This window comes from Scardinius erythrophthalmus (assembly GCF_964197995.2).
Source record: "Scardinius erythrophthalmus genome assembly, chromosome: 5".
Taxonomy (NCBI): Eukaryota; Metazoa; Chordata; class Actinopteri; order Cypriniformes; family Leuciscidae; genus Scardinius; species Scardinius erythrophthalmus.
Window position 1 is genome coordinate 47,854,199 of NC_138225.1, and position 12,882 is coordinate 47,867,080.

General features: G+C 37.4%; 1 protein-coding gene across 1 annotated transcript in view; it reads left to right on the plus strand.

The window, feature by feature from the left end:
- doc2b (double C2-like domains, beta) overlaps nucleotides 1-12,882 on the plus strand; it is a 243,922-nt gene that overhangs the window by 44,061 nt on the left and 186,979 nt on the right. The gene's annotated exons all lie outside the window — the stretch shown is intronic.

Genomic DNA, 12,882 nt, shown 5'->3' on the forward strand with positions numbered 1-12,882 from the left:
TGCTCTCTTATTCACTGCTTCTCCCCCCAATTCAGGGAATTAGAACTGCAGTTCACCCAATGATTTGACTTAATGTGATGGTTTATGTGACAGACATGTATTAGACACAGGTGGTGCTTTATTTTTTTTATTGAATGCTTGTTCGTCATCATTCATGAGACTTAAGCTTTAATTAAATTCTGGAGTAGGGATGTACGATACTGCGCTCCTGTACTTGTACTCAGTAAAACGCTCTGGTACAACAACCAAAACCCCACAGCGCGTACAATACGGTGCTTGTGACAAAGAAACACAGACAACAGAGCAAACAGAGAGCAGAATTGATATATCAGAGAACGATGTCTATGAAGTAAATGAATCGAAGTAAAATTGTGGTAAACAAATTAAATATTTATGCCTATATAGCAGCACAGAGGCGTGCAAAACTTAATCGTATATTTAAGTGAAACTTGCGCTGTTACGTGATTTATGTTTAACGAGTGGCTCCCTCTTTGTGAACATCCCTTTACTAGACACGTGACTTTCAAATGAAAGATTGGTATCAAAGAGCACACCCAGGTTCCTAACCGACGACGAAGACTTGACAGATCAGCCATCAAGTGTTGAACAGTATTCTAGGTTATTACGTGAGGAAGTTTTTTGTCCAATAATTAGAATCTCTGTTTTTTTTTCAGAATTAAGAGTAAGAAATTACTAGTCATCCAATTTTTTATATCAGCTATGCATTCCGTTAATTTTGTGAATTGGTAAGTTTCGTCAGGGCGTGAAGAAATATAGAGCTGAGTATCATCAGCATAACAGTGAAAACTAATGCCATGTTTCCTAATGATATCTCCTAAGGGTAGCATGTACAGAGTGAACAGCAGCGGTCCTAGTACTGAGCCTTGTGGTACGCCATACTGAACTTTTGATCGATAAGACATCTCTTCATTTACTGCTACAAACTGATAACGGTCAGATATGTGATTTAAACCATGCTAATGCAGTTCCACTAATGCCAACATAATTTTCGAGTCTATTTAAAAGAACGTTGTGGTCAATAGTATCAAATGCAGCACTAAGATCGAGTAGCACTAATAGAGAGATACAACCACGATCGGATGATAAGAGCAGATCATTTGTGACTCTGAGAGCTGTCTCAGTACTATGGTACGGTCTAAATCCAGACTGAAAATCCTTGCAGATATCATTTCTTTCTAAAAAGGAACATAGTTGTGAGGATACTGCCTTTTCTAGTATCTTTGACAGAAAAGGTAGATTCGAGAGTGGCCTTTAATTGACTAATTCTGTAGGATCAAGTTGTGTTATTTTAAAGGAGCTGTATGTAAGAAATCTATTTCAATTAATCATAAAATGGCCCTGATGTGTCACTAGACATTAAGAAATCATGTTCATTTCAAATACTTATATCACTGACAACAGTAGTCCGGCCAGGATATTGTCATTTAAAAAGTGGACTTGCAGCCCTCAACTGATGTTGATGTTGTCATGTTGTGTTTTGGCCTGACGCGCCTCCCTCCACCTATCTACCAATCACGAAGTCAGTAGTGTTTCGGCATCCGGGTTGCCAGCTTTGCTCTAACCTACTCTAGTCGGATAAAAATGTCTAACGTTACTAAATCAAAAAGACCTCGTTATAATTCAGAAATTCGTTGTGACAAAGTCCGAAATAAAACCAGAATTTGTATAGGAGATGCTTTTGAAAGATGGAGACGGCTGAAAACGGAGAAGAATTTGAACACAGACGCAACGTTGCTAATTTTCTCCAGGACAGGTAAGATTCATCTATGCTTGGCTAACTTGTACTTGATGTCAATGGACATTTCATATATTCATGACAGTTGAACAAAGTTATGCATGTTCGTGCAAAGTAACGTAACATTAGCTCACATGGACGTATGCTAACATTAGCAATGCATTATAGGAGCCCGTTTCTCTGTCATTATGCTGAGACGCTGATGAAAACATTAGCACGCCCATTATGGCAATTTGAAACGTAATTGAAACAGAAGCCTAACTTTACCTCAGAAAAAAATATTCGTCATTCGTTCTTCTCGTACAGTATATCGTGGACTAAGTTACACATGCTGCAAGTTGACCTGTATGACCATTGCTAATGTAATTTAGTTACTCTAACAATATTTTCTAATGGGACTGAAAACAACCCTGTGATAGCCATTGGTGATATTGAATTTGTCCCTCGTTATAATTGCTGTGGCAAATGTTTTGGTTATTTGTTAGCCTACTTATGACAAAAACTTTAGTACTTAAATCAAGATTTTTTTTTTCGTATTGAAAAATAAGGAAGTTTTATTTTGTTGTTTATATGTTTTTGTTTTTCTTTGTTTTACTATTATCCTTTTTTTCTCAGATTTTCTTCAATTGTAATTGTATTTATATGTTCAAAATAAAGAAATCAAATCAAATTAAATATCAAATCAAAAATGCTTATCTCTTCAGCTATTATGGCCCCAGCAATCTTTACGATTATATTTAACTAATGACAATTAGTACATTTTTTAAATACATAGTTCCTTATCAAAATATCTCTCATGAAGCATAAACATAATTAACAGAAGAAAAAAATACTGTGTACGTCTCGTCGTCACTTGCCATTGGAAGCTCATTGAAGCAGCCTACGTTTCTGCTGAATCCTGCAGCTTATCTGGCAACCTCGAGTCAGGGGGGAGGGGGAGGGTTACACCGCTCTACAGTATTTTTAAAGTGATTGCAGTACCAGTTTTGGCCACAATCCTACATACAGTTCCTTTAACAAAAAGTGTTAAGTATGTACCCTTATGACAAAGATGAATTAATGATATTAAGAAGAGGATCTATGACCTCTGGAAGCATCTCTTTCAATAGCTTAGTCCTCTCCTATAGCAATGAATGAATAAAAATTTTCCTCAAGGAGGCTACAATGCATAGTTTTTTTCCTGATATTATCAATCTTGTTAGTAAAGAAGTTCATAAAGTCATTACTGCTGTACTGCTTGGAAATGTCTGGAGTTGAAGATTTATTTATTTTCGTTAATTTATTTGAGCCAATGTTTCAAATAAATACCTAGAGTTTTGTTTATTTTCTTTGGGTTGAAAAATAAGCAGATCTAGCAGCTTTTAAGGCCTCGCTGTATACAGTCGTGCTCTCCTTCCATGAAATGTGAAAAAACTCTAGTTTTGTTTTCTTCCAGTTGCGCATTTTTCTGGCTGCTCTCTTAAGGGCCCGAGTGTGCTCGTTGTACCACGGTGTTGGACTATTTTCTTTAATCTTCTTTCAGCGCAATGGAGCAACTGTGTCTAAGGTGCTAGAAAAGAGAGAGTCAAACATTTGTGCTGAGGTGCAAACGATGCTGAGGAGATGAAACTGATCAGGAATATTATTAATAAAGCAATCTTTAGTGGCAGAAGTGATAGGTTTAACATATTTGTAACACAGAGTCGACTTTGCAGCCTTGGCTAAATGAAGTTTACACGAGACTAGATACTGATCTGAAATGTCAACGCTCTGCTGCAGAATTTCAATGGCATCAACATTGATTCCATGTGATAATATTAGATCTAGAGTATGATTACAACAATGAGTAGGTCCTGATGCATGTTGTCTAACTCCAATAGAGTTCAGAATGTCTTTAAATAGGGCTGCACGATTAATTGTATTTTAATCGCGATAACGATATCTGCCTCTCTCGATTAATTTTAAAAAATCGTTGCGATATTTGCCCGCTCGTTTTTTATCCTGAAAACGCTTTTTTATTAGACATTTGCATTATCTTGCATTGTAAACAAGTCCCCACTAGCATTGATGTTTGTATTTGCCAGATCTGAATAGTTTAAATCTCCCAAATTACCCAAACAGAGCTTTTCTCTTACATTTTATGCCTCGTGTTTTACTTAATCGGTGCAATCTGGCAACCCTGCTCTACACTGCGGAAAAAGCACTGATCTCCACAGCGATATTCTGTTTGCATGAAATTGTTATACAGCCAGTCTGTTTCTTCACAAGCCACTTGTTCTGTTTGTGTGACTAAATCTGTTTTTTCATGATGTGAATAAGTTGAAAACGACAGCCACTGCCCGTTTTCAGTGTGTATCAACAAGTAGACTATTTTTCTTTGCAGTATGTTTGAACCGATATGTGTCTAGTGTAAAAATGAAAATTAATGTCAAAATTAAGAATAAAAAGGCCTCTGACAAAGACTCTCTTTAAATAATTTTAACATATCTTTAATTCTGAGAACTGTTCATAATAACTACATTAATATTAATAATAACAACAAGCATAAAAAGTGCTGGGAGCATCCAAATAATAGAGGTGACTATTCAATTAATAGTTTAATGCACTTCAATGGATTAACTAAAAAAGAGATAACTAAATCAGGAATAGGGAGCTCGCGCTTGATGCCCTTTCAGCTCTTCAAAATTGCATAATGGTAATTCTGAATCTGTATGACAAATTATTTTGCAATCTTGTTAGAATAAAGCAATATTTCTCCAAATATGCGCCATTTTTTGACTAAAAGCCCTAACGGAACGGTGTTCAGTGAAGCTATGTGAACAACACAAAAACCGCAGCAGACGTGAGTGAATTCATTCGTGTTGATAATCTATTGTTGGCCGAATGGTGAGAGAAGTAGGTTTTAGTTTCACTAGCACTGATGTGAAGCTCTTTTAAAGCATATCACTGCAATGATGGACATTGACCGGGAATTCACAGTATAATAACTGTGAACGGGGTTTGTCATCATAAATCGATTATATTTAGGTGTTTTGCAACTTCAGTGTAGTGATTTAATGAAACTTCAGGAACGTCTACTGCTTTCTTACCTTCGAGAGATACTGATGTGTGATAATCACTGAAGCAGCTTCTGTTAGCAAGTGCTTTCAGTGTGAGAGCGGAACATTTTCCAGCCGCGCCAGCCGTATTGATTGGCCGGACTCGTGACTCAAACAAATCAGATGGTCGATGGGCGGGGATTAGTCAAGGCCACAGAGCGGTGCACTCTGACTGAGGTGGCTGGATCAGTGCCAGATCGCACATTTCAAAATAAAATTGTTTTATCGGCAAATCGGTTTTGAAAATGGCCGATACCGATAACAACAAAAATGCTTAATATCGGCGCCGATAATCGGTCGACCCCTAAGACAGACAGGAGCAATCGAATTCCCTCGAATCGACAGTTACAGTTGAATCAACAGTTACACTGTTGAAGATATAATTAGTTGCTAGAAATTAACTGCTTATTTAGAGTAACTTACCCAACACTGCTTAGTGCCATGTATAAAATGTATCAATGTATTTTTTTTCACCCAGAAACAGCCTATTCACCTTATTTTCGAACGTGGAAGTAAACATGGGTCCAATATCCGGTTTTTGTGCGGCACTTCCGTTTCCTCGCTTCCCTGGGCTAAATAACGATATCAATCGCGAAGGATTATGCAGAGTTGACAGAAAAATGTTACACATGCCGTAGCAGATGAATACTACAAAGAACTAAAGCCCCGCCTCACTCAGTTAGGGTACCGGACCTGGTTGAAAACACTCATCTAGCTGGCAGACTGCCAAAACCTAGCCGGCGCCTTCAGCACCGCCCTAAACACAGTCGAGCCAACGCTGGACTAATATATCTATGGAGGTATTTTGTCATGTCAAATGTATTAATAATGCCATCAGAGTGCAACCAAAGCATATAGCAATAAGTAGATGGCTATAAATAATTGTAAATCATACAAAATAAATGCCATGATCATGCCATTATGCCATGATCACTAGATTTTATACAGGGGTTACTATAATGATTTTGTCTCTCCTTGGAGTTTTTATCATGGTTTTTATTGAGACTTCATAGCCCAGCCACTTTTCTGGTATCGGGTGGTCTTCTGTAGGTGTTCACGAAATGAAAAGAACAAACATACGGTCGTTTCGATTGGTTTCTTCAAATGTAAAGCTTTTAACCACAGGCGAAGGGATTCCTCAGGCCGGCGACACACTGGCTGCGTGGCGTGTCCGTTTTTATTTCGGCTCCCATGTTTATGGCGTTCCGATCGGTTCTTTAATATGACTTTGCAACGTGCACTCGTCTCTGCCGAACGTGACGTCTGCGTCTGCCGAACGTCTCGTCTGCGTCTGCCACATCACTCGTTCGTGTGCCGGACGTGACGTCTGCGTCTGTCGAACGTCTCGTCTGCGTCTGCCACATCACTCGTTCGTGTGCCGAACGTGACGTCTGCGTCTGCCATAGTCTGCTGCAAGGGCGGTTTCCAGCACATTCCACACACTCATTCTTTATTTTTTTTTCCACTGATCTTCAGTTGTAATTTATTAGCAATTAAGTGATTTTATCTTTCTTATGTATAGCTTTTATTCCAAATGTTCATGTTAAAATATTTGTTTGCCATTGTTTCTTGTCAACATATCCTGATATTCATTCATGCGCTGTAACTAAAAGAGATAATCGATCAGTTCATGTCCTGCTTGGACAGTAAAGAGTCATAACGGTGTGTCTATTTATTATTTGAATTTCTTAAACATTTCCAAAACTGTAAAAGGTTAGGTTATATAAAAATAAAACATTCATAAATTATTTCATGATAAACATTAGCCTACTGAACTCATTTATGTATAAACGCAAATAATAATAATTCATTATTAATTTCAGGCTAGTCTAGGCTACATATTTAGAAGACGCTTTTATCCTAAATGGGAATAAAGCAATTCGTCAAATGTCAGTCATAATATAAGATTATCACATATAAACACAAGATTTTGACGCATATCCAGTGTTTGTGCGAAGTGTGGAGCGCGCTTGCTGCATGCCACGGAGGCGCGGGTGTGATCACTTTCCTATCAACAGTGGGAGCAACTTAAAATAGCCTGTAATAGCTGTAAACTCACAATAACAAGAAAACATTGTGCTTTTGTAAAATAAAAGAAAACAATCAGCCGCATGATCTCCGTGAACTGGAGCGCGTCTCAAAAATGAACTGAAACAGTGTAGGCCCTACTGCCTCACAGTCAGACTTGAGGAATATAGCTTGAAATGCATGGCTACTTTTAAATGAACAAGTTCAAATCGAAAGTGTCTGATTATGTAATCCGTAAAGGTTAATTTCTCTCTAAGGCGCATCCGCAGCGGAGGAGATATGTGTGCAGACATGAATTAAAAAAAAAAAAACACTTTAAACAATTAAAATGCCTCTATTTTTTCAGACACATTTATTATAATTAGCCTACTTTTGCTGGTGCTTTGCAGCAAGATTTATGCATGCGCTTGAGCTATAGCCTACCATGCATGATGCATGCACCCAGTATTTAATTAATATAAACGTGCGCTTAGTCGACTAATTGCTTAAATAAATTACTACTAGTTGACTACAAAAATCTTTAGTCTATGGCAACTCTAATCAAAACATTTATTTGACATTTTTTACTTATTATTTGTTGGATAGTAATTATCCAGTTATTTACATTACATTAGTTGAGTTAACATATTTAGTAAATGAACGAAAAAAAGAGATTAAATTAATATGCTAACCATGTATTTCTGCATTACTTGTTCCTACACGAAAAGGACCGTTTTAAAGGTGGCAATCCTATATACGTGAAGATTATACTGTATCTTGAAGATTGTTGTATTGTATCTTCTGTTATAAAGATGAAGATTGACATTTCGTTACTTAAAAATAATAAGCACATAATATTGTAAAAAAAAAAAAAAAAAAGTTATGTTCTGTTATGCGTTTTGACTACTTTTTGTAGTTTTTATACCCTAATTTTATCTCTAGGTAATGAAGATACATATATAACTGTTTTAAAGGGCCTTGTTTTTCCTGGACCCGCTACAATTGAGAATCACTTTAAGCATGCACGCTAAGACAATTTGAAGTATTCCACTTAATACACAATATAGGCTACAATAATTAACAACGTACCGCTTGCTGTTCTAGTTAGGACGGGCCGAAAAAAATATTCCTCCAATTTATACCCACCCCACCACATACACCACAATTCTCTCTCTACACAACTTTAATAGTTGGGAATGCATTGCTGTACTTACTACATCTCACAATCCATAGTATATTGTTTATACAATTGTTATTTCCCTGTCGACTGGTGATATAACGGATTGCACTTCATGGACTTTTTATTGCACTTATATTGTAAGATTCTCTGATGTTATTTCGTTGTTATTTATAACAATGACAAAAAAAAAAAAGATCTCCGTTAACTGGAGCGCGTCTCAAAAATGACCTGAAACAAATTAAAGCTTGAAATGTCCAATTTTAAACGAACAAATTCGAATCGAAAGCAAATACTGTATTTTTTCAGACACATTTATTCATTAGCCTATAAACCACTTATAAATCAGCTCTCTGCATGGTTCCAGAGATGGCTCTTCTCATTCAGCACTGCGGGAAAATAATTTGGCCTTAGAAAACCAGTAAAATCTAAAAAGAAATCCATATTAATTTGTGAATATTTTTTGATGTTTAATAAAGGGGCAAAACGTCACAAACAAAAAGTCAAATAATAGTTTACAAACTATTTAAAAAAATAAGTTTACAGTCGTTTTTTTTCACCACAGGTGACTTATATATAAAAACTAGTAGCCTATTTTTAAATTCTATTCTTCTATTTAAAGGATCTTCAGAAACAGTGGTTGCGCGATCGAGTTGTCTGTTTTAGTTTACCAAAGTGCTGTAGCCTAGGCCTTTTAAAACTATAAAAAATTAAAAACACAATAACAACCCCAACAATAAGCTCTAAAAATGCAATAGCCTATATCAATTTTGTTTCTTTATATTTATATCTTTGTGGGGGCATTTGGCACTCAAAATGTGGGTTAAACAACACACACACACACACACACACACACACACACACACACACACACACACACACACACACATAAAATCCTATAGGCTATATAAATCACAGACGCAGACGTCATGTTATAAGACAGACGCAAGTGTCACGTTCATTGAGACGAGTGCATGTTGCAAAGTCATATTAAAGAACCGATCGCAATACCGCTGACACACTGCACTGAGCCGTGTTGTACTGTGAGTAGCGTGTTAAATACGTGTTAGCGAAAAAAAACAATAAATAACTTCACTGCCACACGTGAATGACGCGTGACGTCTGACTCGACACTTCACTGCCACACGTGCTTTTCGTGTCGTCTGCGTCTTAAAATGAATGGAATAAATAGCAGAATTAAAAAAAAAAATAAGACGTTGAGTGAGACGTTCATTGAGACGAGTGCATGTTGCAAAGTTATAATAAAGAGCCGATCGGAACGCCATAGCAAAGTCATATTAAAGAACCGATCGGAACGCCATACATGTTAACAGGTTAGAGCTTGCACACTGCCTGCGTGACACGCGAGTCTCTCACAGGCGCGGAAAACGCGTGCATGCTATAAATAGAATCGACGCCTATTTTTCACGCGACACGCAAGCGTTTTGGAAGCGTTTCCAGGCAAAATAGAATAGGAAAAGATGTTTGTATTTCATTTTGACATGAATACATATTAATAAATGACATTTTGATGTTTGAAAGTTTAGGTTTTGACAAATGCAGATATAAATGCAATGGGAAAAAAAGATAGATTTTCTAATATTGCACCTGTCAATACAGAACGAAATATTCTGTAGCCTATTTTGCCGTCAATACTGCCGACGTTGTCTTTGCTGCTATATATTTATGTTTAACATTAAGTATAGGCCTTCCACAACTCTCTCCCCATTATGTCGAAAATAATCACCAATGAATGAGGCTTATCATATGTCACCTAGCGGTGCCGCGTCAGACACGTTTCTGGTGTGCAAAGACATGTAAAACGCCACGCAACAGAAACGCCACGCAGCCAGTGTGTCTCTGGTCGTAGGGCGCCTGATAATTCAAATGTCAATGATTTCGATGATTAAAACACTCCTGCTCCAAAGTAAACCTTTCTTTTGTACCAGTTAGGCTATTATGACAACCTCTAACTGCACAAACAATCCCGGTCTTCCCCGAAGCCATAACGATGAGTTAGTTGTTACGAACACTTGTTTAATTAACCGCTATGGTGAAAAGTGAGTTAGTGCGCCAGTGACCGGAAGTGCCTGACCGGAAGTCTCGCACAAAATACCGTCAACTGGCTGCGTCCGTATTTCCGTTAAAAATAAGGTGAATACACTGATAGCATAGCAACATTATTCTGCTTACGTAGGCTACTTTAAAAACGAGGGGGCTATACACTCATAAGGGGGCAAAAACCAGACATTGCAGTCATTCAAAGTGGATAGTTTTTTCTAAATTACATGTTATCTCCCTCTGATAAAACTCAGTTCTGTGAAAATGACTGTTCACAAATGACTCTACGTTATTTAATTTTTTTCACTGTGAATGAACTGATTGCAGTAGTTTAAAATGTACTTTTCCCTCTTCCTGGCTAGCACAAATTGGTACCCTGGGGAATACAAAACGGTTGCTTCCTGCATTTCTTTGGCTTCTGCACTAAACACACAGACTTCATTTATGTTCAAAGAATCTTTAAAAATTTTTTCCTTTGCATGTTTGTTGCGCACATCAAAAACCGTCAGAGGTAAAGACCAATGCAAAATGTGCAAAACAAGCAAGGCTATATATTCTTAGATGATTGATTGACCCTGCAAGCTATATGTGCATGATTTTGTCTGGCCAGTGGTTGTGCAAATGGAGTTGTAACTGAGAAGGTACAGCTGGAGTTGATGTTTGCCAAGACTCCAGCAGCTGCTGTCAGTCCTGACATTTCAGAGTCTCCTGTCCATCACTTCTTAATTGTCTTCCTGGCTACAACAGGGCCTGGTCTACCGTGCATCAGTCTCTCTCTGTTATATCACTGTATGAGTGACTTGCACTGGACCGTAATGTGCTCAGAACACCTCTAGTGCATTGCGGTGTTTGTTTCAGAGGGGTCATGGGTTTTGAAAGGACTGTTTGAGTTTTTGGTGTGTGTCACCTGATTAAGTGCCACTGCCTTGAAAATGATGGGCCTGCAGTGAGTTGCTTGTCTGCTGGGTTCTGTGGTGTGAAATGAACATGAATGAGCATAACCAGTCGTCCATATTGAGTAGACATTCATTAAAGCACCAAATGGAAATGCCATATAACATAGTAAATATAGTGAAAGATTCCAAATATACTCTGCCCACTCCGCTCAGTCACCGTGCTGTTGTGACTGACCAAAGTTCCAATAGTTGGTAACAGTACATGTATTCAATACTACAGAAATGAATACTGTACATGTAACAATTCATGTTGCAGCGACATTAAAACAATGCCATATAGCCTCCACATCTTTCTCTTGTATATAACTGAACGTAGCTAAAAGTTTTTTCAAGTAATTATTCAAAACAGCACTGAGTAATAAAATAAACAGAAAAACTGCAGTAGAAGAAAAACAATAGAACAAAGGTACAAATGAAATAGTGCCTTTAGCATTTTTTTAAAGTATCTAAGGTTGAATTAGCTTTTATTTTTATATTATCAGTTTTCATTTATTAATTATTAGTGCTTTTTTATTAATTAGTTATTCTTAATTTTTTAAGATTTCTATTTACATAACATATAACACATAACAACACAACAAAACGTATAACATAGCTCAAAACAAAACAGTTCAGCGCTCATGTACCTGCCGAGAACAGATTTATCTCGGCCAGTCCTTCGGGAATTTGCTGCTGACTCTTATGTAGATAGTGTTGAAACATGAGGTATACTTAATTTTGGGTATATCAAATGAACAATCTATGGTCTGTTATTAATCTATTACTTGTTCCAGGGCAAATCGATTTGGCTAAGGGCAAGGATATGTTTCATAATTTCTGCTTTTGTACTTTTGACTGAACTGTTTGCTTGTGTTGATTTCCTGTTGTACAAACTAATACTTTTAGAATGGCTGATATTATTTATGTAAATATGTTTTTTTTTTCAATATTATTTTATATAAATAACATTCTGTGTGTGGTTTTGAGAAAGGGTCCGTTAGTGATTGTGATGTAGCCTGGTTAAAACCAGACCATTCTCAGTAGTAACTGAGCTATGGTCTGGCAAAGCTGCATTAACAACTCATTTCCAAAGGGGCGTCACCAACGGACGTCGCTCAAATGCCTCTGGGCGCATTGGATAGACCTAAAACCAATCAGAGCGATCGGCATCGTGTGAAGCCATATGCTGCGTCCCAATTCGCCTAAGTTACACTACGCCATAAAAGTATGTAGTCTTTTTGTGAAGAAAATGTTTTTACTTTTGAATGTGTAGCAAAAAAGTAGGCATGCTTTGGGACATACTACTTCGTCATCTTTATCGGATGGATCTGTCGCGTGCATCCTGTCACGTAAACTGCCCTGTCAATCATCTTGTCACAGTTAAAATCCTCTTTTAAATCTAATTTAATTTCGTACCGTTTCGGAGAGAAATGTAGTAGCACGTTCATCTGCCAGTGGGTCTTTCATGGAGACTGTCCTCATGTGTTTGCAATTTGAATGATAATGCATAAAAGTTGCGCTTCACCAACAGACGTCGCTCAAATGCCTCTGGGCGCTATTGGATAGACCTAAAACCAATCAGAGCGATCGTCATTGTATAAAGCCCGCCCCAACGTTTCTGATTGGTGCCGCGATTTCGACGGATTAGAAATGGGCTTGAATGAGCTCTTTGCCAGACTACTTTCAGAGCAAATCTAAATTTGCCGGAAGTTGTCTGGGTTTCCCCAGGCTCGTAGCCGTGCGATATGGCTCTACATTATTTGGATAATAAGTCAAAAAATAAATCTGTTAATTCTGATCCTGTTGCATAGAACTGAATAAAGAATAATAAACTGTACTGATATTTAATATTAATATATTTTCTGTCCA